Below are 25,439 nucleotides of genomic sequence, written 5' to 3'. Positions count from 1 at the left end.
CTGGGGAGGCGGTGGGTCGCAGTACGGTTTGAGCGGCCGAACCATCTGCCTGAGGGCTTAAATGTGACCGCCTGGGTGCTGATTGGAGCGGGGAGGAGTCACCGAGAGCGTTGATTGGGGATGAGGAGCAGGTGCGAGGGCCATGGTACGGACGCCCCCTGACCTTTCACCCTACTTTTTGGCCAGGAAAAACTGCATAACCTCTTTGGGATAAGCGCAGAAACCTGGGAGAGTCCATGGTGAAGGAGGGATCTGACTCTCACAGACGGACAGGCAGGCGCCCGCTTGAGTGCGATGATGGCGCTGGGGAGAGGGGTCCTTCCATGGTGGCCTTGATGTAGATGGGTGGAGTTAGGTCTTCCAGGCTGAATTTACGCAGGCTTCATTAGTGACACATCCTGCTCAAGTGTATTTAAAGGTGCAATATGTAACTTTTCTGGTGTTGTGTCTCCGTTTAAATATTTGAATTCATATGGAAAACAAGTAAAAGCACCTACATTATGACATTGTGAAAGCAAATCACCAGCAGAGGACGCAATATCTGCTGGTGCACTGAGGAGGGAAGCAGTTTTAATAATGCAACACGAGTATAATGAATGATATAATATAATAAGTTTGGCGCTTGGACCGCAGCAGGGATTAATGAGCGATGCGGAGGAGGTGCAGGGCAAGATATATATGAGATAGGATCCTTCACGCCAGAGCATGAACACTGGAGGGGGTGAAGAAAAGAAAGAACATTTAGAGCCTAATTTTCTTTCTTTCTTTCTTCTTCACCCCCTCCAGTGTTCAGGCTCTGGAGTGAAGATTCCTATATTAAACTCTACTGAGAATGAAGAAGCGGAAAAGCTTCTTTGTGCTTTTGAGTAAAACCATCACAATGATTCTGGTGATGGTGTGTGGACTTTTAAAACGCAGAGGAGCTTCCTGGAGTATTGCCACACCAAATTTAAAGTTTTATGATTTGGTAGACCTGTATACTGCTAAATGTATGTATTTAGTTAAATGTAATCAAATCCCTAAATCATTGAGGATAAAGTTTACCCAGAGGGAAAGTAAATATAATGTAAGGGGCGTGTGTTTGTTTGACAGACCTTATGTGAGAACCACGCTGAGGGAACTTTGTTTGTCTAGTAAAGGAGTTAAATTATGGAACAATTGTTGCGATGAATTAAAAAATGCCACTTTTTTATTTCAGTTTAAAGGGATCTTTAATAAAATAATCATAGAAAAATATTAAGCAGAATAAAAATGCAGTTTTGTTGTTATAAAACTGCTTGTGGAGGATACTTGTGAGCAGACTGTCCAGTGTGATGTAATGTTGTTTTTGTTGATGAACTGTCGCTTGTGAACTATAAAAATGTCCACCAATGTTGAGAGTTTGAGAGAAGGGTCGGCACAATAAGCTTTGGCTTCTGCCTACACCTTGTCAAAAAACATAAATGTATCTCTAATTTTGTTTTGTGCTTGAATGCTGAGCGCCTTTTGTTTTGGACCAAACCACAATAAATCAAATGACATCCACTGAGAAAATAATTACTCAAACAACTTAACTCAACACCGGTTATATTGCGTTTTTTTTTACAGATACATTGCCATTTTTTTATAACATTATTCTTTCTTCAAAAACATACTTGGAGTTGTATTTTCATTCATATACTCTTCATGAATCCTCTTTACAAGGCCGCTCAGCACTCACAATTCACTCAGTTTCAATTTCCCTCAGACACACAACAGAAGAGGAAAGTGTCTTGCCTAGTCCATGAACACATTCGAACACATTCAGACACATTCTAAGCCCTTCCGGGGCCAAATTGGCTGGCCCCGACTAAACACTGGAAATGCAAATGCAGTTACTGAGGTGACCAAAAGCTGCAGCCTAGAAGAGCTCCTCTGTGTCTTCAATAATATAGCACAGACATTTACTCGAGTTTCCTCTGTGCACTAAACGTACGCTATAGTGATTCTTTACACAGGGACAGTGTACAATAAGCATTGACCAAACGGAAGGATGCATTGCACTGCGTTGTAAAAGATGTTCATGTCCACCTGTAGACACTGGGTTGGTTGATGTAACAATTTACAGAATACAAATAGATGGAAACAGGAGCATGTCACAATTCTGTATCACTCACAATTTACCAAACAAGTTTCCCTGCTTTTGGATCAGACATTCATAAAACATTTCAGACTCATCCTCTACTTACACACCAGAACATTCAATCTCTTTCAAGGGCAGACAAACGCACAAGAAGCCTCCTTTAATCTTAGATGTCATATTAATTTTGCATGAGAACAGGCGCCTGGAGATCTCATGACGTCAGAGCATGTCAAAACTTGAATGGATTTATCGGCTTGGGATGAGTCATCCTTCACACTTTTTCAATTTCATCAATGCGCAGGATCTGATGTAACGATTCCCACAGGTTCACCACATATAGGGCAAGTGTGGACCCAGAACAAATGAGATGTCCAAAAAATGGGGTCAAGATAAGGATTTTTCCACTCAAATAGATTCAAAATCCTTCTGGTTCCTCTTTACTAGTGCCATTTTGAGCACTTTTCACTACTGAATGTATTATTTGCTATGGCAACAGTGCTAATCTTTCATCACTCTGATACCATGGATAGTATGGGTTTACATGGCACAGCGCTGTAGAATGCCAGTTTAAAATTGTTTTTTAGAATTATTCTTTGCAGATGGTTTGACCTGGTTTTTGCTTAATGTCTCTGTAGTTACTCGGCCTATCACCATGAAATGAAAACTGGGACACATTTCAATGTCTTCTCTGTCATAAATGAACTAAAGTGAATTTGATTTTATGATTACTTGTCAGAATATTAATATGTTGATTACGTGGACCCAATTCCTTACAAATAACAATAAGGTTTAATATTCACCATTTTTGATGCATTGAATATCTTACAGAGTTTCATACATTATTGCCCTCCATCTGAAATTAGGGATGTTTTACGTTATTGTATGTTTATTCCCAGTTGTTGTTGTTGCTTTTAATGGCGTTTGGCAGCCAACTGAAAAGGTCTTCTGTAGTTGTTCGTCTTCTGTAGTTGTACGTCTTCTGTAGTTGTTCGTCTTCTGTAGTTGTACGTCTTCTGTAGTTGTACGTCTTCTGTAGTTGTCCGTCTTCTGTAGTTGTACGTCTTCTGTAGTTGTACGTCTTCTGTAGTTGTACGTCTTCTGTAGTTGTACTTCTTCTGTAGTTGTACGTCTTCTGTAGTTGTACGTCTTCTGTAGCTGTACGTCTTCTGTAGTTGTACGTCTTCTGTAGTTGTTCGTCTTCTGTAGTTGTGCGTCTTATGTAGTTGTACGTCTTCTGTAGTTGTTCGTCTTCTGTAGTTGTTCGTCTTCTGTAGTTGTACGTCTTCTGTAGTTGGTCGTCTTCTGTAGTTGTACGTCTTCTGTAGTTGTTCGTCTTCTGTGGTTGTACGTCTTCTGTGGTTGTACGTCTTCTGTCGTTGTACGCCTTCTGTGGTTGTACGTCTTCTGTGGTTGTACGCCTTCTGTAGTTGTACGTCTTCTGCGGTTGTACGTCTTCTGCGGTTGTACGTCTTCTGTAGTTGTACGCCTTCTGTAGTTGTACGTCTTCTGCGGTTGTACGTCTTCTGCGGTTGTACGTCTTCTGCAGTTGCACGTCTTCTGTAGTTGTACGTCTTCTGTAGTTGTTTGTCTTCTGTAGTTGTACGTCTTCTGTAGTTGTACGTCTTCTGTAGTTGTACGTCTTCTGTAGTTGTTCGTCTTCTGTAGTTGTATGTTATGTCTTCTGTAGTTGTACGTCTTCTGTAGTTGTACGTCTTCTGCAGTTGTACGTCTTCTGTAGTTGCACGTCTTCTGTAGTTGTCGTCTTCTGTAGTTGTTCGTCTTCTGTAGTTGTACGTCTTCTGTAGTTGTTTGTCTTCTGTAGTTGTACGTCTTCTGTAGTTGTACGTCTTCTGTAGTTGCACGTCTTCTGTAGTTGTCGTCTTCTGTAGTTGTTCGTCTTCTGTAGTTGTATGTTATGTCTTCTGTAGTTGTACGTCTTCTGTAGTTGTACGTCTTCTGCAGTTGTACGTCTTCTGTAGTTGCACGTCTTCTGTAGTTGTCGTCTTCTGTAGTTGTTCGTCTTCTGTAGTTGTACGTCTTCTGTAGTTGTTTGTCTTCTGTAGTTGTACGTCTTCTGTAGTTGTACGTCTTCTGTAGTTGCACGTCTTCTGTAGTTGTCGTCTTCTGTAGTTGTTCGTCTTCTGTAGTTGTTCGTCTTCTGTAGTTGTACGTCTTCTGTAGTTGTTCGTCTTCTGTAGTTGTACGTCTTCTGTAGTTGTACGTCTTCTGTAGTTGTTCGTCTTCTGTAGTTGTGCGTCTTATGTAGTTGTACGTCTTCTGTAGTTGTTCGTCTTCTGTAGTTGTACGTCTTCTGTAGTTGTACGTCTTCTGTGGTTGTTCGTCTTCTGCGGTTGTTCGTCTTCTGCGGTTGTACGTCTTCTGCGGTTGTACGTCTTCTGCAGTTGTACGTCTTCTGCAGTTGTACGTCTTCTGTAGTTGTACGTCTTCTGTAGTTGTACGTCTTCTGTAGTTGTACGTCTTCTGTAGTTGTACGTCTTCTGTGGTTGTACGTCTTCTGCGGTTGTACGTCTTCTGCAGTTGTTCGTCTTCTGTAGTTGTACGTCTTCTGCAGTTGCACGTCTTCTGTAGTTGTACGTCTTCTGTAGTTGTTTGTCTTCTGTAGTTGTACGTCTTCTGTAGTTGTACGTCTTCTGTAGTTGTACGTCTTCTGTAGTTGTACGTCTTCTGTAGTTGTTCGTCTTCTGTAGTTGTACGTCTTCTGTAGTTGTACGTCTTCTGTAGTTGTTTGTCTTCTGTAGTTGTACGTCTTCTGTAGTTGTACGTCTTCTGTAGTTGTTCGTCTTCTGTAGTTGTACGTCTTCTGTAGCTGTACGTCTTCTGTAGTTGTACATCTTCTGTAGTTGTACGTCTTCTGTAGTTGTACGTCTTCTGTAGTTGTACATCTTGTGTAGTTGTACATCTTCTGTAGTTGTACGTCTTCTGTAGTTGTACGTCTTCTGTAGTTGTACGTCTTCTGTAGTTGTTCGTCTTCTGTAGTTGTACGTCTTCTGCAGTTGCACGTCTTCTGTAGTTGTACGTCTTCTGTAGTTGTACGTCTTCTGCGGTTGTACGTCTTCTGCGGTTGTACGTCTTCTGCGGTTGTACGTCTTCTGTAGTTGTACGTCTTCTGTAGTTGTTTGTCTTCTGTAGTTGTACGTCTTCTGTAGTTGTACGTCTTCTGTAGTTGTTTGTCTTCTGTAGTTGTTTGTCTTCTGTAGTTGTACGTCTTCTGTAGTTGTACGTCTTCTGTAGTTGTACGTCTTCAAAGTATGTGTTTTATGCTATACAGTTAAAAAGGAAGAGAGAGAAAAGGGAGAGACCATCTTTTAGTGATTTCAGAAAGAGATAGAATGATGGATTTGATAGGGAAAATATTTGGTTTGGAGTGAAGAAGAGGAGCTGGAGAGGCTGAGATGGCTAATGGTTCTGCTGCTGCGGTGGAGATAGGCCAGATGGTGGAAACAAATGTACAGCAGAGGAAGAGAATATGAATGGCTTTTGCATGTTTGAACTTTATTCTCTGTTGGCCTGTGATGTCACTTTCTTCACTTTCACAGATTGATAGACAATTTCAACATCATACAACAGCTTACAAAGTCATCCCTCACCATTCGCATCAAAGATTTGATACCAATAATAGAAAATGCAAGAATCCTCAAGCATTTACACAATTCAACACTGCAATCTGTTGTGCAATATGGAAATGTCTATTTTGCACCAGAGGCCTCATACATATTTATAGCTTTACTATATCATCTATTCTCTATTTTTCATTATTGCATGAGTTTGACTGCTGTGATCAACACAAACAACACAAATTACATGCCATAGAAATGCAAAAAAAAGTTAATAAATTGTTTAGACATGAATGAACCTTAAATTATAGGCAATATGTGATTATGGTACAGAAACATCAATATCACATTTGAAGATTTGGAGTATGATCAATACGGCTTCCAAAAATCCACTATTGATAATCAATCTAGCCACTAAAGCCACTAATCCATGGAGCCAGTCAGGATAAATAGACCAAGTGAAATTAAAGCTGCACGATGTAGCTTTTCTGGTAGATTGTCCACCTGCACCAGCTTTTCGCCATCATTTTGTCCTAAGAAACATATTATGTCCAGCTCTTGTCCAAATGTAGTCGCCTGCACACTAGACACTTTTGACCTTCAATCGAAAGTCAATATTTTTCCAATGATGGATTGAACTAGAATGTATACTCTCCTGAGCACAAATTAGCCCTGCTTAAACGGAGAAGTTATAAGTGAAACTTGCCTTGCCCTTGTTTGCATGTCTGACAGTTTCAAAACCCCTTCTTTAAATAGAAATAGTGGTCTGAGATGCAATCTTCCTTCAGTCTGCAATAAGACACAAACCAGTCAAATGCTGATGAAGGAACTCAAAAGTCCTTAAAGACTTCAGAGTGAAACTGGAAGACTTGCAAACAAGGGTAAGTTTCAGTTCTAACTCCTCCCTCTGAGCAGGACCAATAAGAGCACAGGAGAGTATAAACGCTGCTGCTCAAAAAGACCTTCGGATTCAAACAGTGTCCGGATGATTACATTTGAAACCTCTTGTTCCATTACTTGGATAATGTTTCACAGAATGACATGTGACACTAAACATACAGTATATATTTCTATTGCTACACGTAGGGAGCGCCACCAGGCCAAGTTACTGGTCAGGTCTGTGGAAAGGCAGCTGCGCTCACAATAAGTATACATCCTTTTCTCTGTATTTTTGAGCATTCAAATAATGCTTTGAAGAAAATATTCACGACAAGGCAATAACATCTCTATGCTGCGTGTACACTCAGAAATGGTTTTGGATTGTTTAAGCTGTATTTGTTAGGTCTTGAATATTTCACATTTTTAACAATATGTAAAATGAAAAGCTGACCACGCCTCAACTTTGCAGATATAAGTGTTTCTCCGCAGCTCACAAGTACATTTTCTCCTTTCCTCTTCTACGCGTTGCCAGATTGTGTTATATTTTCTCCACAACCACACTTGACTCCTGAATGGGTGGACTATTTTTTCCACCCATTCAATTCACAGACACCCTCCTCTGATCCATGTGTATGCCCCCAAGCCTCAGGTAAACAAGTGTCAAGCCCACGCGCATGAGCCATAATGCAACTGGGAGCTTTAAATGTCCCCTATGATCTGACGACTCCCATTACGATTTATCCTCAAAGCAAACGACATTGGCTCAAGATTAGCACACTTTCCTATACAAATGGATAGTGAAAGCAGAAGTGAATGATTTGAGAACTTGCATGCAGTACAGAGGTGTGAACGCAATCTGAGTCGTTACATTTAGTATTGCCGATATTGCAAGATAGAGCGGAAGGTGAACATAAGCTGTAAAACGGTAAAGACGCTAAACTCTGCATGTTCTTATCAAATTAACTCTTATCTTTTCGCTGCGCTTTGGAAGATTTTGTGCCAAATTAACTCTTGTCTCGCAGCTCACTGTTTTTATGGACTATTCCAGAACACCTGCAAAAGCCAACGCTGTTTTGATGACTACAAAAACTATTAAATTTTAAGATAAGATATGATATTTCTTTATTGTTCACACATGGGGAAATGTCATTGTTGCAACGCAGGTAGATAAACAAAACTCTTATAAACAAAAACTCCTATAGACAGAACCTCTCATTTCTTAATAAGGAATGGAGGGGAAAAATAAAGATAAAATAAAATAAAAACAGCTAGCATAAGACAAAATAATACTAATAATAATGGTAAAAATAAACACTCTTTGTTACTTAAGTAAAAGTATAGATAGAAAAGCAGGAAAGAAGATAACAAGAGAACATCGATATAACCTAAGTAAAAGTGTGCCTGTTGGAGAGATAACTCCGGACTGTGTGGACTGTACGGTGCTGTTCAGGTGTGCAGATGTCACTGCGCAGAGTGCCGGCCAGAGCACTACTTAAGGCCAGGATGGATGCTCGGATAGACGGAAATGATGAGGAGACACGACGACGCGTTCAGGAGCTTTATTTGGTTCTCACAGGTACACACAGACTGCTTTTCATCTTCAAAGCACACGTGATGTCATAAAGCCTATGTGATGTCATGGGAAGCGCCCTTGAACAGCGGAAAGGAATGCAGGTGAAATCATAAAGCACACTATAATGCAAAGGCTGGTGCGCCCCCTACTGGACGCCCCACCGGCGAGGGCGCCGCACAGCTCGAGTCTAGGCATCGAGGTGCCGATATCAAGCCACGAGGGTCAAAATAGATAATGTTCAAAAGAAAAAAATATAAACATGACACACACTTGTAAAACACAATTTGGTTGATAATTTGTTTAAACAGGTTAAATGAGTTTAGCAGCTTAAGATTGACAGACTTGGTTTATTTCAGACGTGGAGAAGTCAAGAATTTCCCTTGATGAGGAAAACCTACAGCCGACTCTTGGCGTGAAGGATTTCATGTGTCGAGGATGGAGTTTTACAGAGATGATGTTCTGGAGTGGTCAGTGGCTCCAACATACTCACTCTCTCAGGAGTGGCATAGCAGTTCACGTTCTCAATGATCAGGTGGTCGAGGTTCGGCTGTCCGTTTTCCGCCATAACAACAAACGACAACAGACGCTCCACAACCTTAGGCTGTCTCTTGGTGTCCTGGAGGATGGTCATGGGCTCAAGGTTTTGAACTGCGTGGCCCACAATCGTCGGCCCGAAAACTTGAGCGAGGTTACTGATGTCCATATGGGTTTCTTCACTGTCTGCCACCCTCTGAAGGTAGAGTACCAGAAAGGCGTCTCTGTTCGGCTGCGGCAGGTCTCCAATAGTTTGGTACATCAGAGCAATGCTGTTGTCATCATCAGAAACCTCTGCTGCGTTCATGAAGGGCTGGTTGAGGCGGAAGGTGAGCAGAGGCTCCTTCAGGTTTTGAAGGAAGTCCTTGAGCAGGCCTACGATGGCGTGGATGTCGTCCACTTTGCTCAGGACAGGGACAGTTTTGCTCCTGAGGAACTTCTCCTTCAGCTCCTTCACTTCGCAGTGAACAACAAGAGATGGGGGATCATGGGGCAAATCTTTGAAATCTTGACGGACGTGGCCGGGAGAGTGGGGATACAGGGCAGAGAGCAGAGCTCGCGACACTCGGGGTGAGAGACCACTCTCTTCCCAAACTTGATTTTCTTTCCACACGGCACACAAGACTCCGGTTTGAACACGGTTTTGGAGACACTCGTGGAGGCGCACACCTCCGTCGTTCTTGGGAGTGCTGGGGTGAGTTTACAGCTCGTCCTCATGGAGGCTCAGCTGCTTAAACACATCCTCAGATTTGGCAGATTCAGAATCCCACTCCATCGCAGCATTCCTTCTGTGGCTGTGGGTCCAGTAGGGCAACGTCTCGATGGTGGAAATGGCCTCGACAGGTCCACCATTGGCTGGAACTGACACTGTGGTCTTAGTCACCAACGTCTTATTTCCAGCTCCTGAGGTTTTTCCGGGTGATCGAGATTGCCTGGAGATATTTAGAGGCCCATCAAAGTGATTTCTGGAAGAGCGACGTTTCTTTCTCTTTCTGAGCCTCACTGTAGATGCGTCCAAATCCAGAGAATTGTCCGTTTTATCATAGCTAATGTCTGACAAGATGGAGGTCGATTCATCGATTGTATGGATTCTGCGGCTTGTATTGACATTGGATCAAGCCTGATTGTCGGTGTTGAGGAAGGCCAAAGAGGAGCGCTGGATACTGGAGGAGTCTTCACTGATGAGCAGTTCTTGGATCACCTGGACTTGGCAATCCAGCTTCTCACAGTCAGCTTCAGCCTTTTGTCTGCGCCGGATCTCTACACCCACTTGGTTCCGGGCGTGTTTCAATTTGACCTCCAGGGCCCCTTTCTCGGTCTCCATTTTGGCGAGACTCTCTTGACACGCGCCAAGCTCCTGCTCAGCCCTCAGCCACTTACGACGGCAATCATCAAAGTTTAGGACCATCTGAATGAAATTAGGCTCAACGCTCTCGTTCAGACCATCCAAATGAGTGAGGATATTGTCGTAGAAGCTCTGGAGGTTTCCCAGAGCAGCGTCCATGGTGACAGACCTTCAGTAAGCAACTGTTGGAGAACCTGGGAAGTAGAATTACAGTTCCTCGGAAATGATGAGGAGACACAACGACGTTCAGGAGCTTTCTTTGGTTCTCACAGGTACACACAGACTGATCTGATTCGTAATCATTGCAGACTCATACCGCTCCTTTTATACCTTCATCTTCAAAGCACACGTGATGTCATAAAGCGTATGTGATGTCATAAAGCGTATGTGATGTCATAAAGGACACTACCACGCAAAGGCGGAAGAGCCCTTGAACAGGGGAAAGGAAAGGAATGCAGGTGACATCATAAAGCACACTATAATGCAAAGGCTGGAGAGCCCCCTACTGGACGCCCCACTAACTACAAGCACATGGAAACAAAGGAGCCATGGGGCCTTTTGTACAATCCCCTTAAAAATGTACTTCCAGAGTAAAAAGTATTTCAGACAGATTTTGAGAACCATTACACAATTATGCAGATTTGTTGAACAGTTTAATAGATATTTTTGTTTAACCATTAACGTGCTAAAAATTACTCCAAAGGCAAGAGTTTTTTAATAAATAAACATAAATAATAATACATAAAGTTGTTTTGCGAGCCCGCCAACGTCAAAAGCTGAAATCCTAAAAAAAAAAAAAAAAAAAATATTTCCTGTTTTTCAAGATTATTATTATTATTATGGCCAAAACTTCAATAAAAAAAATAAAAACATTTATTCTGCACCAGCAACTCCGACACCGAGATCACTTGCTGGCCGGAGCTGGCCGGAGCCCCAGCGCTCAAGCGTCCATTCTCCCTCAATCATTCAGTTTTATTGGTTTCTTTTGTGTTTCTTGTGTTGTCTGATGTGTGTAACTGTGTGCATTCCTATTCGTTCGTGTTTGAGGTGGTGTTTTGGGTGTGTTTTGTCTGAATCTTTGTGTTGTTTGTTCCTGTTAGCCGCGTGTTAAATTGGGAGCTAGACTAGCGCCCTGTTCATTGTTCTCGGCCTCTCTGTGACTTATTTTTCGGTGTTGATCTGTATTTCTTGACCCGCGGGTTGTGTGGGTCGTGTGGGGTGTGTTTTATGGTGGTTTTTTGCTGCTTTTGCCTCCGGCTAGGATGAGCCCCGGGGGCTAAGCTGTCAGCTCCAGGGGTTGAGTTCTGAATCAAAATCAAAAGGGTGGGCAAATTAAAAATAAAAGTGAATAAAAGCTAATCAAAACAAAGAGCATGTTGCTCTGTCTAGTATGACCAGTTTTTGTTGAAATAAACCTGTTCAATGAAAAGTTCTCAAATAAAGAATAATCATTACTTCAGAATATTGTTTATTTTCATTTCTTATAGATAGAGATATTCCTTTATTGTCCCACATGGGGAAATTTCATTGTTGCAACGCAGGTAGATACAGAGGTAGATACAGAGGAAAAGAACAGATCACTTATAGGAAGTTTGAAAAACACTCTCAGTAGAAGATCTCTTATAAACAAAAACTCCTATAGACAAAACCTCCCATTTCCCAACAAGGGATGGAGGGGAAAATAATAAAGATAAAATAAATAATTCTTGCATTGATAACTATAATTATGTAGATAATGTAGAGAGGTGGTAGTAGGGCCTATATTCTAAGAATTCAAGAAAATTATTTAGAATACAATTTTATTTTAAATTCAACTCTGACTTCTGGATGGTAGAAATGTGATTTGATAACGTGAGAATAAAATTGTATTTTTATTCCGTCCTCCCCTCCCCTCCTAAACCAACTCAGGCGGTTTCAAACAGTAAAGAAAAGTACTTTACTTTTCAGTCCGGTGAAATATTTACAAAATGACAGTTACCCGCTCTCTGTATCCACAGCAAAATTGACAGATACTTCAGTACTTTTACTTTTGCACTTTGTTACTTTCCACCACTGATTAAATCTGACAAAATTCCTAATCACACCAAAAATACAACGAACATTTAAACAACAGCCAATTGTCTACACCAGGGGTGTCCAAACCTTTTTCACTGAGGGCCGCATTTTGAAGCATATATGAGCCACAGGGCCACAGACGAGATGACGAAAAAGTGAATCATTGGAAATGTTGCATTTGATGTAGTTTTGATGAGCCTCCACACCGTTAATAAAGCTCTGAACAATAATACTTGGTCTGTATCTCATCAAAATATGTGTTATTGAAGTTATTATAGCAGAATGTTTCTAATTTTATAGTAAAAAGTACAACTTTTTGCAACAAAATAGGTCTGAGGGCCTCATTTGGCCCCCGAGCCATAGTTTGGATACCCCCAGTCAACGCTGTCTACAAACGTCAACATTCACACTTTTGTTTAGCTGCCTCATTCAAATAAATGGGATGGAACGTTTAGAACAGTACCAGGCTGCGTGTCCAGTCACCGCTGGAAGGCCTATGACGGTAAGGTCCTTGCTCAAAGACACAACAACAGTACGTTTTTGTGTTAAACATTGACAGTAGGATTTGTGGAAGAACTTTCAACCCAACATGCCACTTTCACCCCTTAAAAATACCGTATATTATCACTACTGCAATACATGAAAGTACTATGAAGCTTTCCTTCCAGACTTGTGTGGTCTGTTTTGTGTGCCTCCCACAACTGGTCTCACGGGACAGTGTAAACAGCAGCCCTCCTCTGAAGAGCATGGACCGGTGCCAGACAATGTTTTACCTGATCCAGAGGAGAGTCCTGCACACAGATCAACACAACAAACTATTCTGCTACTGTAGGCCAAAGAAATACATGGGACAAACTGTTGATGCTGCAAGGACTTTTCCCATCGAGGGCACAGAAAAACAAGGCGATAAAGAGTGGAGTGTTGTGTGGGAAAAGCGCTTGAGTTCATTTGTTTTTCTGTCCTTTTTCTGTAGATTCCGCTTGTCTGATTAGATGTTATTACTTGCACGGAATGTTCAAGAGTATGGCATTGTCTGTTTCCATGGAGACAAAAAGGCGACGCCACCAGGCCAGGATAAGTTTTATAAGATAAGACAAGATAAGATATTCCTTTATTGTCCCACATGGGGACATTTCATTGATCCAACGCAGGTAGATACAGAGGTAGATACAGAAGAACAGATCACTTATAGGAAGTCTGAAAAACACTCTCAGTAAAAGATCTTCTATAAACAAAAACTCCCATAGACAAATAAATAAATAAATAAATACATAAATACGTATATTTAACAATATTTATGTTGTACTATGAAACATTACAGGCAAATGGAAAATCTCTTTATTACAAAGTGCACTTTTGAATAAGCAGAATCAGAATCAGAAAAGGTTTATTGCTATTGTCAGTGAACAAAATTCACAGGCTGGGAACTTGCTTTGGTGATTCGGTGCAACATACAGTAATGAGCAATAATAAAAGCAAGATACGTCAAATCAAATAAGGCATGCATTAAAGAAACAAATAAAGTTTACTAATAAGTTAAAAATAGACTTAGTATGTACACAAAATGCACAGCTAAATTCACAGATGTAGTGCAGAAAGTGAGCAGTGCAATGACGTTAAACATGAATAATCTTTTATGCAAGGTCAGATTTTTCACAGCGACCACAATTGTAAGTTTACTTCTATATCTCAAATGTATACATTCATAGAGCCAGGGACTTGTATAATATATTGTAATATAGTTTTGTCCTTCCTTAAGTCCTTCCTCATAGCAAAGAAAAGACATACAATCAATCAATCAATCAATCAATCAATCAATATATATATATATATATATATATATATATATATATATATATATATATATATATATATTTTTAGAGTTCAGTATTTATTAAATATTTTTTATATATATATATATATATATATATATATATATATATATATATATATATATATATATTCAAACACTTAGGTTCCTTTAATTAGCCTGAGTTGCTACATTTTCAACATTAGACCGCAGTAGTGCGAATGAATGAGGAAAGAGCTCCCTCTAGTGGGTAGCAGTAGTAGTAGTAGAAGAAGTAGGAGTAGCAAACTTTAAAACGTATTTTTTCTAAACAACACTAGAGGGGAGAAGAACTGCACAGGCAGAATTAAGGCAGCAAATGAATGAATGAATGGGAAAATAACGTGTGAGGATGTAAAAGATGCAGTAGGTCTGTGTATCTAAGGTGACAGTGCACTGTAGGTTACTGACATGTATTGTACAACTTTACTGAGGCTTTACTGAGGTTTGTCCTTATACGAATAGTCCTCTGCTTTTGACCCATCCTTCAATCATTTAAAACAAGAGCACTGGCACTGAGGGTAGTCTTTTAACGGTTTTGGTCCATAGGTCAGGAGCAAAGTTCCTGAAAGCTTCTAAAAAAAACATGTCCTCTGATCTTATTTGGCAAATACCTGATCTGATGTTCAGTGAACTTGATAAATGATCAGAGAAAATCAAGGACTAAACCAGGACTAAACCAGGACTAAACCAGGACTAAACCAGGACTAAACCAGGTCTAAACCAGGACTAAACCAGGTCTAAACCAGGACTAAACCAGGACCAAACCAGGTCTAAACCAGGACTAAACCAGGTCTAAACCAGGACTAAACCAGGTCTAAACCAGCTCTAAACCAGGACTAAACCAGGACTAAACCAGGACTAAACCAGGACTAAACCAGGATTAAACCAGCTCTAAACCAGGACTAAACCAGGACTAAACCAGGACTAAACCAGCTCTAAACCAGGATTAAACCAGCTCTAAACCAGGACTAAACCAGGACTAAACCAGGTCTAAACCAGGACTAAACCAGGACTAAACCAGGACTAAACCAGGACTAAACCAGGATTAAACCAGCTCTAAACCAGGACTAAACCAGGACTAAACCAGGACTAAACCAGCTCTAAACCAGGATTAAACCAGCTCTAAACCAGGACTAAACCAGGACTAAACCAGGACCAAACCAGGTCTAAACCAGGATTAAACCAGCTCTAAACCAGGACAAAACCAGGACAAAACAGTAGCACCACAAAAAGCAGTGGGAACGTCAAAAGGAGTTGTTTTTTTTAAATATGCTTGTGTTATGGTAAAAGAGTTCACTCCAACTAACTAAGAAACCTTAGTTTTACTCCACACTTCAAACACTGTCACACTTTGGTGAACGAACCTTTCAAACAGACAAAATCATTGTATCACAGATGATGCAAAACTCAACCTTTGAGCTTCTGTGTTTTGAGGAAATGCTTTGTCACTGTAAAATCCTGGACATTATGTTGAAACATCACAGATGGACTTATTGCTATCAACTCACTCTGACTTTTTTGTGCGAACAATCAACATTGGAAATTTGTCACAGAATTTAAGAAATACTTGACCTTAGATCAAATCAAACGTCATTGTAAAAGTGCTATGACTGCTATGTGCTATGACACTGGACAGAAATACAATCTTTCAAGAGGATCAAGATTATAGGTTAAAAAGTGAATTAATATTGATCTTGATTTTGAGCGTTTACTTTGTTTAATTTCAAGTTTGAAAATGCTTGTCTTTTTCTTATCTGAAGTAAAACAAGACATTTTATTCTTGTTGTCAACCACTAAATGACTTATTTAGGTGGTATTTTCCAGTATTATTTCCTTAAAACTTAAATATTTAAAGGTGCGTAACTTTTCTTGTGGGAGATCCTCCACCTGCTTGTCTCCAGAGATGTTACTGCTTTAGCACACAGTATGGCATTAGACACATCTAGCAGGCATAATTCAATTATAGGTGTTTTTATTGCTAATTTAATGTGTTAAATGTAATTACATTGATACAGTAAAACCCTCATACAAAACACTGTCAACTCTGATATGATCGTATCTCACTTTGAAATCATATTGTTCCACTTGTTCACATTTTTTTGCATTTCGGGAGCAATGAGAGTATTATTATTATTTTTATTAAGAGTATAAGAGGTTTTTTATAAGAGTTTTTCTACAAGAGTGTTTTGATAAGTTATCTATTTTTTATTATTTATTTTATTTTTATTACTTAGTGAAATTTCCCCATTGTGGGAAAGATAAAGCTTATCTTATCCTATCAATCCAACCTTTGACCCTTCAAAATAAAGATTTGGTGCTCGTCCTGTCTCCACACGCCTTTATTGTAACTTAAACAATACAAAATCTCTCTTCCCTACAGAGAAATGAGGCCTTTTGATACGCACTTACTGTAAAAGCAATATCCTCTTCCTCAGAATTTCTTGTTAATTAGTGACTGGTTGCATTTCCCTGTTTGTTTGGCTCAGGGAGCTAAAGTCGGGCCTAAACAGATGCAACAGACGCCATTGTTCCTCGCAGCCAGTGTCTTTATCGAAACAATCAAAACACTTCACTTTCAGATCAACATTTCATTAAACTCACACTGAAACTGGACATTTCCCCAAGAACAGTTGGGAATTTATTTGACATTACATTTTATTCAACAGTTCAGGAGAATTTCCTTGACAGCCATGAATGCCACTTAGCATTTGAAGTGATAATAATTGGGGAAACATATATTGTTATAAGACAAGGTGTAGAATCTTAAAACCTAACAACAAATTAAGAAATGTTTCCTTGATTAATGGGCTAAATGTCATGCCAAAGTGTCTGAAGCCTGCCAGCTGCTATTTACATGAGATCATTTGGAAGACTTTAAAGGTGCACTGTGTACCTTTCCTGGTGGAGGGTGCACGTCTGATCTTGTCTTTATGGAGATGTTATTGAAGAGTAAGAGAGAGTTCCCTGGCTCCTCTAGGACACTGGCACAGGGCCGGATGAAAGCCGAATTTTACAAACATGGTTTTAGAACAAAACACTTTTTTTGTCCTATGCAAAGTAGACTTTACCAAGATATTAGCCCTAATCAGATCTAAAAATGCAAACTATTACAGGCTTCCCATTGTGAGCAATAGTGTCAACAGCTCTACATCTGCACCGAGCATTGTCATTAAATCAAATGCTACAGAAACCTAAGCCTACGCTCTCATGAGGTGCCTCTCGGTACATTTACAGTTTTGCTCCTTCCCAGATCAGACGGACTGGGCTCAAAACTCACTCAAAAGGGGAAAGACCGTGCCTACGACCGGGCTGAAGGACATAAAGTAGAAACTATTTTGTCCTGAGGGTTGTTACTCCCCTCCTGCTCTGGGTTTTGACTCTGATTAGAATTATGTCGATGCTCATTGTGCTTAAATTGCACCTCGGGGAGAAATAATGTTATGTTGATTGTATTTTGATTGTTTTGTCTAGAATGTTCCACATTATGGCACTATCTTGTACTTATTATATTACTTTTTATTAGACTCTACAGCAGCAGAAATACTCTTCTTATGGTCCAATCTCAAAGTAAAGCGTTTAAAGTACATTAACAATCAAAACACATCACAAGATCTGCAAACAAAACAACAACATGTATGTTCAATTATGGCGTTATGGCATTTTCTGTTGTGGCAGCACATTCCAGTGAGAAATGGCTCTTCCAAGTCTCTTCCAGTGCATTAGTTCTTGTTTAGGCAGAGTGAAAGTCGTGTTGTATCTTGTTGTGAATATGTCAAGTACATGTTGGTTGTACCTGTGAGAATAAGCTCAAGGTTAACATGTCGTTCATATTTCATGCAAAGACAAAACCAAACTGCAAACCACACTGTCTCTGACTCTCACCCATGACAGGCTCATGTTCAGACCCTTAACATGAGTGAGGGCAGCTGAGGGAGCCACATCCGGACAGAAGACAGTGGAGGGAATTACAAGTATTCTGTTTCTTTTTGTGAGTTATTTCTACTGATTTTAATAATATATTTACAGGTGTTTTATGGCTAAATTTGGCCTTGATTAAGATGCATTCTTACTGTGTCACCACAGATCTGAACTTGGCCTGACTGTGTCAACTTTAACCCCATATTCGACCTGAACATTATTCTCAACTTGAAGGCTCTACTGTCAAACATCTCCACGGAGACAAGCAGGTGGTGCACCCTCCACCGGCAAAAAATAACAAAAATAACCAAGATTAGTCTGCTCTCGCCCGCCTGAAACCACAACAGTAAAACAAAAAGCACAAAATATACTAAAAAGTCCATTACATCTGTTCTTAGAAGCAAAGCCAAGTGTATTCTACTCTTCAAAGATGAACTGATTAGTTAGTTAGTGTGTTGGACTGATAAGTGGGGCACTGTGCTCACATGAGGAACAGTCAGAAGGTCATGTGACTTCATGAAAGTGAGTGACAGATATAGGGGCCGACCACAGAGCTGCGGCGAGTGGGAGTGTGTATGAAGGGGGGCGTGTGTGTGTGGAGGGGCTGTAATGACTCTGTTTAGTGGAAAGAGAAGCCCCAAAATGGTATCAAACACCACTCTCCCCACAGTCTGCCAGGAAGTTTCAGCTACATGACAGGTTTTTGTGTCATAATGATAATAAGAATACTTGGTTTGGTGGGACATCACTGCATTTCAAAAGCCAAATCTGTACTTAATATTGTTGTGTGTGTGTGTTGAAATATAGTGAGTTTGAGGGTCTAGTAACTGATGGAAATGATGATTACATTTGTGATATTTCAAGAACAATGTTATCAATGGAAAATCTGGCTCTTTCCTCGTCTGGCAGTACGATATATTCATATTCTACAATCTAAAAACACAGTATTTATCATAGTTTTACAGTTTGAGATGAACCAATAAGTCAAATTATAAATTGAAAGTGAAACACGGATTTGTTTTTACCTGCCCCTGAAACTAAAAGATTTCAAGCAAAATGATGAACACAATTATATGAACTGATTATATGAAGTGTGTTGTCCAACCCCTTGATTTGTGCCCGTAACCCGACCAACCCGGTATAAAACTAGCTGACTGAGACACAAATATCAGCATTTTGTCAGAATGATGCCTCGCCGGGACACGTGCGCTTACATTTACGCTCCTCCATATCCTTCTGCATGAGACAGACCATGAAAGATGGCCCCATGTTGCTTTTACCTGCAAGTTTCCCTCTGTCAGCGCGACTGTGATGGCCACCGCTCATGCCGTTCTGCGTCATGGTGTGGCTTCATGTTAAATTTGACCTGCGCTTTGCATTCTGGGACAGAAACACGCCCAGCAGCGTCATCACAACAAACATGGTGGTGCCCGTGTCCCCCGCATGTTCGGCATGTTCCCCCCGCTCGCCTTCACTACCAAAATAATGGATAACGGCGTAAAAAAGGTCAATTGAAATATCTTAAAATCGGGAGATTTAGTTTCCCGATCGGGTTGATCGAGACGTTTTCCGTCATTGACTGTTGAAGCCCGACCCCTGGACTGTTGAAGCCCGACCCCTGGACTGTTGAAGCCCGACCCCTGGACTGTTGAAGCCCGACCCCTGGACTGTTGAAGCCCGACCCCTGGACTGTTGAAGCCCGACCCCTGGACTGTTGAAGCCCGACCCCTGGACTGTTGAAGCCCGACCCCTGGACTGTTGAAGCCCGACCCCTGGACTGTTGAAGCCCGACCCCTGGACTGTTGAAGCCCGACCCCTGGACTGTTGAAGCCCGACCCCTGGACTGTTGAAGCCCGACCCCTGGACTGTTGAAGCCCGACCCCTGGACTGTTGAAGCCTGACCCCTGGACTGTTGAAGCCTGACCCCTGGACTGTTGAAGCCTGACCCCTGGACTGTTGAAGCCTGACCCCTGGACTGTTGAAGCCCGACCCCTGGACTGTTGAAGCCCGACCCCTGGACTGTTGAAGCCTGACCCCTGGACTGTTGAAGCCTGACCCCTGGACTGTTGAAGCCCGACCCCTGGACTGTTGAAGCCCGACCCCTGGACTGTTGAAGCCTGACCCCTGGACTGTTGAAGCCCGACCCCTCTTTTTTTTGCCTTCAAAGTAAAAAAAATAAGAATTTACCGATTGACCCACTTGAAAAATGTTGGGTTAAAGCAAACATACAATTGATTTGGGGCAGCCTAATGGATGCCTCGAAATAATGGATTTAAGTCCTGGGCAAACTTCGGATTCAAAAGAGAGAAAATATAAAGAACCAGACAATGGCCTGGTCAATATTTGCTACAATTGGCCTGTACAAAAGAGTTCTGTGACTCAGAAAGGGCTGAAAACACTGGTCTAATCTGCCATATGCACTTTAATGTAGCACAGCTGGTGATCATTTGGATCCACATATGTACTTTTGTGGGTTAAAAGAAAAGTAATGCATACTTTGTGGCAAGGGTCAAACAAATCTGGAATGGAGTTAAATTGGAACATTTAACAATGAAATGACAGAAAAAGCAGCACAATATTAAAGCTATTTAAAAAACAAACATAGACAAACATACATATGAAGTGTACTGGGGAGATCGGGGCTTGTCGTCGCACTGGAATGTTCTATGGTTGACACACAGCAGATGGAGAAGTGACTGTGGGGAAAGAGGAGAGTAAAGTTTGCACTACAATACCACGAGGGGAATGACAGTTCAGCATCAGTGACCAACACAAAAGTCATATGTTTAGTCCCTTTGCGAGCTCCTCAAAATGGGGCAGTTAGAGCCGTAGGTTTGTTTAGATCTTTATTTGAACTGTATATAAACTATTGTAATCTGGTATCACATCTATTAAAGTTATCTTGGAAAGCTACATTTCTTTTAAAACTTTAGCTTCTGAAACTCACTGAGTGCAGTGTGTTTCATGAGGCCAGTTAAATGTATGTTTATTTCAGACTAAATGAGCTCATACATATTTCTACACCCTCTCACTAGTTTCAGTGCAGCATGTGAAGGCCCACGGGTTTGGAATGAGCTGGGCAGAAACATCAAGTTTCCTCTTGGTCATATTCAAAAGAAAACTGAAATTGGAGCTACTAGGAAAATATAATAAAACCCCGTAAAGCTGATTATATTATGCAAACTTTATTATGTTCAGTAAGCCCTTGTGTATATCTGGATGTGTAACGATTTCATTTTCTTTCAAAGGAACTAGAAAACATTGTAAGACCTGTATTTACATATAGGCCTTCATATATGTTTAGGTAGTAAGTAGGTAGACACTGTAGGTAATAGCAATGTAAAAATAGTTGTATTAATATTATAATTAATCCTACAGAGAACAGCTCGGGGCCCCGGCCCGGTGGTTAGGAACCCTGGTTAGGACCCCTGGTTTACAGCATTTGGTAAGAAATTACATTTGTGGCTCTGACCAAAACAGAGGTCAGAACTTTAGACATAAGTCATTTCAGTTAAAGTTATAAAATACAATCATCATAAATAATCACATTCGTTTTTAGTTTTTAAAATAATTGATAAAAGTGTGACCCCTGACCCCATCATAGGGCAGGTTGTCACTGTGTTTGAACTCTTATAGCTGCTGTGATGTTGCTCTTTCATTGGTATATGACATGTTATATTTGTGTTCTCTTTGGTTTCAGCTGTTGACACAGACAATGAAACGTTTGCTTCCCTTTATAATAAGTCCAGTGCAGCTTCTTCTGGTTTTCTGTTTCACAATGCTCAGCACAACATTATTTTTTTTATTTACAGGACTGATAGGAAGCTGTGTATGTCGTGATATATAATTATGTAAGTGAAAAGCAGAAAATGATATGCAATGTATATTCTATGAGTCTGTACAAATGCATATGATGTAATGTGAGAATGTTAGGACTTTGTTCATTGTTCTTATTGTTGATTGGGTGTAATTACATTGTACGACATATTCTATCCAGGTATAATCTGGTGCAGAATATCTTAATGTCTCTGTACATTGTCCCTTCAACTAAAGACAAAACTAAACTAAACTAAACTAGAAACAGGAATTAAAAAAACTGATATTATACAAACTTACATCAGAATTTTTATCAAATGTTTTGGACACAGAATTGAGGAAGCTAAACTTCCACTTGATGTTGGCCTTTTTACTTTGAACTTCAAAAATGTTCAAAGGTTGAAACTGATACAGAGACTAAAAGTATCTATAACTGAAAACGTCTCAATTTCTGCATTTTCTTTTCTTTCATATACTTTTTAAAACTGACTTTAAAAATTTTAACGATTTTCTAATTTTGACTTTATTTGGTGTTTATACCTGTTGTACATATAAATCAGTTCAATAGTAGGTAGGTAAGAAGGTATTTGTGGAGAAAACGTTGAAAAATCCCACTAGGGACACTCATTCCACTCAAAGTTTATGCATCATTTACACACAAAAAAACACTCGTTGACCTTCTAAACATCAATTCAACAAAAACATATTTTTCTCATACATTTGTGTTCATATTGTGACATTAGATGAGTTTTTGCCCAGTGTTTGCTGGGTAATTGCTGGAAGCAAAGCAGGAAGTGAAATTATAAACCTAAAAACTGCTATTCTGTGATAACGTTTTTATACATAATATTTAAGTTTAAAATATATTTAAATTAACTGCATTTCAGTCGATATTATAATAGATCCATGATTTCAGTTCATTAAGTCGTCCGACCTATCAGAGGCGCTCTACGGTCACGTGCAGTAAATCAGCCAATCAGAAGCGTGCAGCGCTGCTCTTTGCAGTTTCACTTTCACATTCTCAGAAAAGCACAACGACAGAGCCGCAGCCACAGCCGGAGCCGCAGAGCCGCAGAGCCGCAGAGCCGCAGAGCCGCAGAGCCGCAGCTGGAGAGCCAGGAGCGTCTGCAGGGCTTGAATTACACCTGCTGTGCTGATCTGCTGCTTTTTGAGCCACAGAAAGTAATAGATAGTTACAAGGGCGTGGAGATGTTATTGTGCTATTTTTTTGTACAGAATGATGAGGAGAAACAGGGAACTACTTAGGAAACAGTCTGAGGATTTGGTATTATCAAGTATTTTCAAGTTTTAAAAAATAGAAACAATATTATAACTGTATAGCCTTAATAAATGAATTACAAAAAAAACATAAACAAACAGAACAGTTCAACATTATCTTCACGTGTTTGTTTTTTGCTGCTCAGAAAGAAACAGGCAAAAAAAAAACACAAAAGCAATTACTAATATACTAATGCGACTCATCCCCTATTAACATAAATAATACTAATTAAAAAAGGTAAACATGTGACATAAATGAAACTAATTGGTAAAACGTTCTGTATCCTCTTCCTAGAAACAGAAGAATGAGCAGGAAACAGTAACTCCCAGTAACTCATGGGATCAGCCGTTCCCTCAGACATAAGGGTGTTTGGTCCATGTGGAGAGGTCTTTAGAGTTCAGTTTGAACTTGACTCACTGAATGACTCCTTTTTACAGTAAAGCTGAGTTTCACGAAGCGTCCACTTGTGTCTGCAGCTGCTCCATCCTGTCCTGTACAAATAACCGCATCACATATTTACAGGGAGGATGTGTCAACCTTATTCATTCAATTATGAGAAGCTTTACTCAGACCGCTGCCATTCATCTGCAGGTGGTTCTTATATGGTTCTATAAGAATGGTTTCGACTCTAAAACAAATACTTCCCAGTCCATAAACCGTCACTGAACTTCTTTTGGCCGTGGTAGTTAGTTATACACTGAATACTTATTTTGCTTTCATTTTTGGCCTGGGTTGTGTTGCTGTAATTTAACTATTTATGGTGATTATTTATGCATTTTTAAATTTTAAATTTTTTTCACTGACAGTGCATTTTAACCAACAAAACTGCGTAATATGCCAGAGTTAGACAAGAGGCTAGTTTCAGCTGTTGTGTGTTGCCTGGTACAGAGGGCACTGCAAATAGTACAACAAATTACATATTTAACAATAATATTACATACATCCATTAACACAATCACATTAATCAATTAACTAACGTTGAAATAAAACTTATTTTCTTTTTTAGGCACCGATATGTAAATGATCTTTGTTACTGTTACTTCTAGAACAATAAAACAGAACAATAATAAGATAAGATAAGATGAAATAACCTTTATTTGTCCCACAATAGGGAAATTTCAGTGTTGCAACACAGATTAGACAGATTAGGAACAGAAGTATAATAATAAAAGATGATATTTTAGGAAAAGAACGTCTCATAATGTTGATTCCCTTCCATCAAAATACTACAAATCAGTAGTTTGTGGTCACATTGCTTGTATAACTCTGAGTAGGTCCTATTTCCTTAACCTGTCACGGAAGTAACTGCTCTGGATAACTTTATGGGAACAGTTGGAAGTCAGAGATGAATTTAAACCGAACTATTTAACTTGGACAACAACCAAAGTCACATTGGAGGAAGTGTCCTGATCACAATATTGTCATTCATCACTTGGTATTGGACACATTGACACATTGACAATGGGTTATAATAATATAATAAGTGAATTTGTTTATTAGTAAAAGTGATTTATTTATTTTCAAACATAAATACATTGGAAATGGTGGGTGGCCTGTAATCACTGTTGGTTTTAATACAATTATAGGATTATAGAACTTCAAAATAAGTGGTTTGCATTAAACTCAGTGACTATTTATTGTGCCTTTTAAAACACTTTGGTATTTAATTTGTCTTTAGTTATGTGTGTATATAAGGTGCAGTTTCAGAACCTGCTGAAGCATTTTGAAATGAATAAATGTCATGATGCAAACAGATGCTTCACAGTGAGGACAAATATAAAGTTGTAATTTAAAATGCTTAAAACACACAATTACATATCCCGTGGTAGAGGACAGTCTGAATATATGAAAGAAGATATTTTCAGGTCCTGACAACAATATGAAAACTCCAAACATTGATGCAGTTGAGGCTAGCTAAACACTAAGTAGACTGCGCTAATGTAGCATCTTACTTAACCACTTTGTGCAGTTATTTAATACGTACGCTTATGAAACGATGCGACTTGTATATAATGTTTTTAAGTAACTACCTTTCATAATTATAAGTGGTTTTACCTGCTTTTCAACCTTTGTGAACACTGTTTGTCAAGCTCACAGAAAGTGATTCATGTGCCGCTAGTGCGCTAACAGCAGTGCGCTAACAGCAGTGCGCTAACAGCAGTGCGCTAACAGCAGTGCGCTAACAGCAGTGCGCTAACAGCAGTGCACTAACAGTGCCAGTGTCGAGTCCTGTGTCCCATATCACAGCAGATGTGTCCAAAACTATTTACCGTATTTTCTGGACTATAAGTTGCACCGGAGTATAAGTCGCACCAGCCAAAAAATGTATAATAGAGAAGAAAAAAACATATATAAGTTGCACTTGAGTATGAAATGTGCTTGCGGAAGTGTGAAAATAACAAATAATATCACATATAAGTCGCTCTGGAGTACAAGTATAAGTATAAATATAGCCGCAAGCGGCAATGATCGGCCCTCGCTACGCCGCCGCCACGCCGCAAGAGGAGGGGGC

General features: G+C 40.0%; 1 long non-coding RNA gene and 1 pseudogene across 1 annotated transcript; one reads left to right on the top strand and one right to left on the bottom strand.

Annotated features, from left to right (window-relative positions):
- The first annotated feature begins 3,422 nt into the window (after positions 1 to 3,422).
- Positions 3,423 to 5,397, top strand: LOC140357598 (uncharacterized). The gene is made up of 2 exons (XR_011926646.1): positions 3,423 to 3,524; positions 5,320 to 5,397. It is a non-coding gene; the product is annotated as an uncharacterized lncRNA (long non-coding RNA).
- Positions 5,398 to 8,455: 3,058 nt separating this feature from the next.
- Positions 8,456 to 10,173, bottom strand: LOC140357597 (rac GTPase-activating protein 1 pseudogene; annotated as a pseudogene).
- Positions 10,174 to 25,439: the final 15,266 nt, after the last annotated feature.

The sequence above is a fragment of the Eucyclogobius newberryi genome, unplaced genomic scaffold, assembly GCF_026437365.1.
Source record: "Eucyclogobius newberryi isolate DKJ021-1_F unplaced genomic scaffold, fEucNew1.0.hap1 SCAF_13, whole genome shotgun sequence".
Taxonomy (NCBI): Eukaryota; Metazoa; Chordata; class Actinopteri; order Gobiiformes; family Gobiidae; genus Eucyclogobius; species Eucyclogobius newberryi.
The sequence above is the reverse complement of the archived record's forward strand: the minus strand, read 5'-3'. Positions and strand labels throughout refer to the sequence as shown.